The sequence below is a fragment of the Leptonotus elevatus genome, chromosome 22 (assembly GCF_054856555.1).
Source record: "Leptonotus elevatus isolate MCC_2025b chromosome 22, RoL_Lele_1.0, whole genome shotgun sequence".
Classification (NCBI taxonomy): Eukaryota; Metazoa; Chordata; class Actinopteri; order Syngnathiformes; family Syngnathidae; genus Leptonotus; species Leptonotus elevatus.
The window spans coordinates 4,091,749-4,098,714 of NC_141260.1; the positions used below are offsets into that span (position 1 = coordinate 4,091,749).

The following is a 6,966-nucleotide window of genomic DNA, read 5'->3' on the forward strand; positions in this document are numbered from 1 at the left end:
ACCAATATCACTCCTTAACTAAAACTATACAGGACAACAAGGCTGAGGACTGACTGGCTCTGACGAAAACACTTAGGCACAAGACAGGGGAGACGCAGACTATTTAACACATGTGGGTAATGGGAAACAGGTGGACACAATCAGGATTGACACTAACACCACATGAGGAAGGGCAAGTGACCTGAAACGAAAGGAGTCAGAATTTTCCAAATAAAACAGGAAATGACAAGACAACCTCACCGCGGTGTGTGACAGTACCCCTCCCGACAGCCTAGGCTGGTCAGGATGATCCCTATAGAAGTCCTCAATTAGAGAGTCATCCATAATGAAGCGGGAAGGAACCCACTGTCTCTCCTCGGGCCCATACCCCTCCCAGTCCACCAAGAACTGCCTGCCCCGGCCACGATTGCGGACGGCCAGCAGTCGCTTCACTTTGTAGACGGGGCCCCCATCCACAATCACAGGAGGCGGCGGGCGCGAGGGAGCCGGAACCAGGGGACTCTCCTTGACTGGCTTGACTTGGCTCACGTGGAACATGGATGAACACGAAGGGACTGAGGCAGGCGGAGACGGACAGCGGCCGGGTTGATCACCTTGGAGATTGGGTACGGACCCACAAACCGTGGTGCCAACTTTTGGCATGGCACCTTCAAGTGGAGGTTCTTGGAGGACAGCCACACTTTATGCCTCGGCTGGTATGCTGGAGCAGGTCTCCTCTTTTGATCAGCTGCTCGCTTGACTCTGTCCCTCTGGCGCTCCAGTACCTGCCGAGCGGCTGCCCAGATGCGATGGCAGCGGCGGACCAAGGCATGGGCAGAAGGAACAGAGGCCTCAGACTCCAGGTTAGCAAAGAAGGGGTGATCGTAGCCAAAAACACATTTGAATGGGGTGAGTCCTGTGGCAGAAGTAGGCAGCGAGTTATGGGCAAGCTCAACCCAGACCAGGTGTTTGCTCCACGTTGAAGGATTCTGGGAGACTAGGCACCGGAGACCGGTTTCTAACTGTTGGTTGAGGCACTCAGACTGGCCGTTAGCCTCAGGGTGCTAACCTGAGGTTAGGCTGGCTTTGGCTCCGACTAAGCGGTAAAACTCCCTCCAAAAGCGAGACACAAACTGGGGCCCCCGGTCCGACACAATGTCTCTACGGAACCCATGAACTCGAAAGACGTGGTTAATCATGACCTCAGCCGTTTCCTTGGCTCATAACCTAAGTCGTTTTTTTCCCTCCAAATACTCATGTATAGACAAGGTAATACTGTATATTCCTCAAGTATAATGGAATAAATAATGTTTTTCTCTTTTATTTACTTTTCAGATGCAAGTAAGTCACCAAACCTACACTTTGCACATTGTACACCACAACTGCTATCTACAAGGGAAGCTCAAACCCTCAAGTGCACACTGTCCCCAGCCAAAATACTTCAGTTATTGTCTCTCTCAAAGTCTTAGATGAAGCCGGTTGTAGCTGTTGCATAATTTACTAATAGTTTAAGCCTAGTTACGTTATTACTACAGTAGATGTATTACTCGCAGTTCATGACACGATGTGGCAGATTTAGGACTCAGACGCAGAGATAGTAGTTTGAGGCCAAGGCAGATATTTATTAAACAAAAAAAAAAACCTCCTCGTTTAGAGGGAAAAAACAAAGGCTATTAAATGTTAAACTAAAGGCGCTCCAAAAGGGAGGATGTCTAAACTACAAACAAACCAATATCACTCCTTAACTAAAACTATACAGGACAACAAGGCTGAGGACTGACTGGCTCTGACGAAAACACTTAGGCACAAGACAGGGGAGACGCAGACTATTTAACACATGAGGGTAATGGGAAACAGGTGGACACAATCAGGAATCAGGATTGACACTAACACCACATGAGGAAGGGCAAGTGACCTGAAACGAAAGGAGTCAGAATTTTCCAAATAAAACAGGAAATGACAAGACAACCTCACCGCGGTGTGTGACAGTACCCCTCCCGACAGCCTAGGCTGGTCAGGATGATCCCTATAGAAGTCCTCAATTAGAGAGTCATCCATAATGAAGCGGGAAGGAACCCACTGTCTCTCCTCGGGCCCATACCCCTCCCAGTCCACCAAGAACTGCCTGCCCCGGCCACGATTGCGGACGGCCAGCAGTCGCTTCACTTTGTAGACGGGGCCCCCATCCACAATCACAGGAGGCGGCGGGCGCGAGGGAGCCGGAACCAGGGGACTCTCCTTGACTGGCTTGACTTGGCTCACGTGGAACATGGATGAACACGAAGGGACTGAGGCAGGCGGAGACGGACAGCGGCCGGGTTGATCACCTTGGAGATTGGGTACGGACCCACAAACCGTGGTGCCAACTTTTGGCATGGCACCTTCAAGTGGAGGTTCTTGGAGGACAGCCACACTTTATGCCTCGGCTGGTATGCTGGAGCAGGTCTCCTCTTTTGATCAGCTGCTCGCTTGACTCTGTCCCTCTGGCGCTCCAGTACCTGCCGAGCGGCTGCCCAGATGCGATGGCAGCGGCGGACCAAGGCATGGGCAGAAGGAACAGAGGCCTCAGACTCCAGGTTAGCAAAGAAGGGGTGATCGTAGCCAAAAACACATTTGAATGGAGTGAGTCCTGTGGCAGAAGTAGGCAGCGAGTTATGGGCAAGCTCAACCCAGACCAGGTGCTTGCTCCACGTTGAAGGATTCTGGGAGACTAGGCACCAGAGACCGGTTTCTAACTGTTGGTTGAGGCACTCAGACTGGCCGTTAGCCTCAGGGTGGTAACCTGAGGTTAGGCTGGCTTTGGCTCCGACTAAGCGGTAAAACTCCCTCCAAAAGCGAGACACAAACTGGGGCCCCCGGTCCGACACAATGTCTCTACGGAACCCATGAACTCGAAAGACGTGGTTAATCATGACCTCAGCCGTTTCCTTGGCTCATAACCTAAGTCGTTTTTTTCCCTCCAAATACTCATGTATAGACAAGGTAATACTGTATATTCCTCAAGTATAATGGAATAAATAATGTTTTTCTCTTTTATTTACTTTTCAGATGCAAGTAAGTCACCAAACCTACACTTTGCACATTGTACACCACAACTGCTATCTACAAGGGAAGCTCAAACCCTCAATTGCACACTGTCCCCAGCCAAAATACTTCAGTTATTGTCTCTCTCAAAGTCTTAGATGAAGCCGGTTGGCTACGTTATTACTACAGTAGATGGATTATTAGCAGTTCATCTGGCTGCCACTAACTAATATCTACCTCACAACCGTTGTCATTATCGCATAACCTAAGTCGTTTTTTTCCCTCCAAATACTCATGTATAGACAAGGTAATACTGTATATTCCTCAAGTATAATGGAATAAATAATGTTTTTCTCTTTTATTTACTTTTCAGATGCATGTAAGTCACCAAACCTACACTTTGCACATTGTACACCAAAACTGCTATCTACAAGGGAAGCTCAAACCCTCAAGTGCACACTGTCCCCAGCCAAAATACTTCAGTTATTGTCTCTCTCAAAGTCTTAGATGAAGCCGGTTGGCTACGTTATTACTACAGTAGATGGATTATTAGCAGTTCATCTGGCTGCCACTAACTAATATCTACCTCACAACCGTTGTCATTATCGCATAACCTAAGTCGTTAGCACATTGTACACCAGAAAATGATCTATTGTACATGGGAAGCTCAAACATTAAGTACTCAACTGCATCCAGCCAAAGGAGTCAGAATTTTCCAAATAACTGTTTCAGTTGATTCATAATATATTTTTGTTTGTTTTGTTTTATTCATTTTTTCCTTTCGAACACATTATTACAGGTTACATCGATCACATCATATCATTTGTAACAATGACATACGAAAGAAGGGCTGACGGGTAGAAGCCATGGCTTATTAGTAACCCGTCCCCATCGATTCTTGCTCTACGCACGAATAAGTGGTTAAGAAAATGAATGGATGATTTTACTACGACATACTATATTTGTGTATTTAAATCAAATAAGTAAATGATGTAGAATAAAGGAAACGGTTGTAAACTAGATTATAGTGAATTGCTGTAAAAGTAAATACAGTAACTAATTTATATACAGTAAATGCTTGTAAAAAAGGCAATAATGTACTGAGATTTTACAAGAATTAGCTGGCAACTTTTTTGCCACTTATTTCTTGTAAATTCTAGAGTCAATTCGTTACAGTGCAGCCAAACTTTTGTTGTAGTTGATTCATAATATCGTTTCAAGAATTTACGGCTAGCTAGCTACATTACAACTATAATTTTAGCATGTATTATTATCAGGGACTTGCGGTCAGAGGCAGGTAGGGGAGGCTCCTTTACCTTACTCCGTCCTCCGTTCTACTTGTTCATCAAAAACAACTAGCATTGCTGTGCCTTCACCAGTAGATGCCAGCAAAGCACAAATGGTTGCTATCACTCATGCGCTGTGAGAAAATGCTGTGAAAACTCACCAACAGACTCAGAAGCGTCTCGATGTTATTCCACTTAATGGTTGTAGTAGTCTAGATATCACTTTAATTGGGCTGATGACATAATATTGCCACTCAAAGAGAAAAACAGCAGTTTTCCATCGACATTATGCATAATTTTGTTGTGGACTAAAGCAAGTCACGTTCAACTAAAGAGTAAAGAAATAAGTAATTTAGTTGTTGTGTTTCTTCGTATTGCCCAACAGTGTACGGGCATATAAAAGCTCAGGTTATCCATGCCCTGGGAGTTAACGTGACAGAGATCATCCAACAAGTAAGTGCATGCAATACATGACGCGCCCAGCAAAGAAGTACACATTCTTGCTCTTATTATGAATGTTTGTTCTCTCACAGTTCCTCATTGATTTAACCAGTGGAATATGCCCGGAATGCGAAATTGAGATCAATACAACGGTAACCCAACAGCAGATCCTGGCCTTAGCCTGATGGAGTTCTAACTTCTCCATGTGCAACAGAGGAGATGCCAAGTGTTCCAGTTTATCAAGAGTGGCGTATGCTTGCCATGCACATAGGGAGGACTTAAAGGCATGCTCAACTAAATCTGACAATAAAAGAGTATACCGGCATATTGCTATGAGAAAAACTTCTTCTTTTTTTCAGATCTGGAATGACATGCAGGACAAACATAGTACCAGAATATTATTCATATTTTGAGTGAGTTGATTTTTCTGGACAAATAAGTTTTTGCACTTAATTTTGGTTTGCTGTGAATCCAATTTGTGCCATCCTTGAGCTTGAACTGTCTTTTTTATGTACGAGGGTATGAGGTTATTCTTTGATTATTTAAACCCTTTATGTTGAAGGCTATTTTTTTTTTTTAATACATGGGCCATTGAGAGATGCATTTGTCAGACGAGGCCCATTGAATTATCATGTGGTGCAACCAAAAAGAAATAGCCAATGTGGGACTTTTATTTTGAAATACATTTAAAGACAGGAGTTTGTATCATCCACAAGACAACCAAGAACCCATGGAAGCATCTATCAGGTTTGTCTCACAACTATGTAAAATAAATAAATAAATAACTTTTTAGCAACATGTATGTATTTGGACATCATGTGGTATTACCTGAAAAAAATGTTTATATATATTATTCCCCAACAAATTTATATTTTTATTATAATTTTACTTGATGTTTTGTTTAGTTTCGATGGTGAATGTAGCCACAACATGGCTAAAGGAGCTTGGCGGGGTTATTGGCCCAAAGTGCCCCTTTATCTATTTATTTATAGTTTAAAAAAAAAAAATATATATATATATATATATATATATATATTATGATTTGTTTTTCCTTTGTTTGTGAAAGTAATTTTGTTGCCTTGCAAGACTAAAATTCAGCAACATAATTTGCATAAAACAAATGATTATGATCTTGGATGACGCGCTCTCATTCGAAGCCAGGTCGCTCACCGCTCCACCTTCTGTCAGGAAGTTGTTCGCCATAAAGTTGGCTCTGAGGGTACGAGGAACATGTATCCCACACTTTCATAAAGACCACGATCCTTCCCATCCACTTTCGCCACTGCAAAAATCTCCGGTGACCGGTGTACTGCTTCTGCTACAACTACTGATGCGTGTAAGGTACACAGAATATGTCGGAATTTGTATCTAGCTCAGAATTTTACTAAACCCCCCTTCCTGAAGACTCCAACTCAGCAAGGCAGACATTGTATTGATGCTATCCGCTAATCATGTAAACAATGAAGTCACACGTTTTGTTATACTTTAACAAGGGCTGGCAAGCGCTAGGGGCACGTAGGTCTGGGTTGCGAGCAGCACGGGTCTAACCGCGCTGTAAATAAATAAATAATGAAGCTTCTGCTCAATGCGAAAAATAAAACAACTCTCAGTAGATGTTTGTAACTTTTTTTCTGTTAAGCTATATAAGTCTTGTAGTATGTATGTACTCAATTATAGCTGAATTGAAATGTACTTTAAAGGGATAGTTCGGGGGTTTGGACACGAATCTGTATGGCAGCCGCCATCCTCACCTAAAGTGGTGTGGATCAGCACTGACAGTGTCCTGTGACTCGAGACATGGTTTGGTGTCGGTACCGGATGTGATCGGTCTGCTAGATTGTATCGGGGTCGCCTACAGATGATGTCACGCTACAGGATTGGCTGGAAATTGTCCATTGACATTTGTTCAATAAAGTTATATGATAAAAAAATTTGACGGTAAAACATTGGAAAGAAATGATTAAATATGTTATTGAAATATACAAATGAATGGACGGAAATTGTAAAAACGTGAATAAACCTAAGAATATAAAAGCAAGATACTTGAAGATTAAAGAAATAATAAAATTGATAGAAGCGCCTTCGCGCTTGCCGGTGACGTCACTAATGCAGCGCTAGCTAAATGCGCGATTTACTTCGGTTTGGTTTCTTTTTTACTATCTTGGCCAATTGATTAGGTACACCCAGGATTCTGGTCAATTCATTAGGTACACCCTGGATTCTTGCCACTCCGCCC

At 43.4% G+C, this 6,966-nt stretch overlaps 1 long non-coding RNA gene across 1 annotated transcript; it reads left to right on the forward strand.

Moving 5' to 3' along the window:
- The first annotated feature begins 4,517 nt into the window (after positions 1 to 4,517).
- On the forward strand, positions 4,518 to 5,532 carry LOC147155436 (uncharacterized). The gene is made up of 2 exons (XR_015092336.1): positions 4,518 to 4,742; positions 4,823 to 5,532. It is a non-coding gene; the product is annotated as an uncharacterized LOC147155436 (long non-coding RNA).
- The last annotated feature ends 1,434 nt before the right edge of the window (positions 5,533 to 6,966 follow it).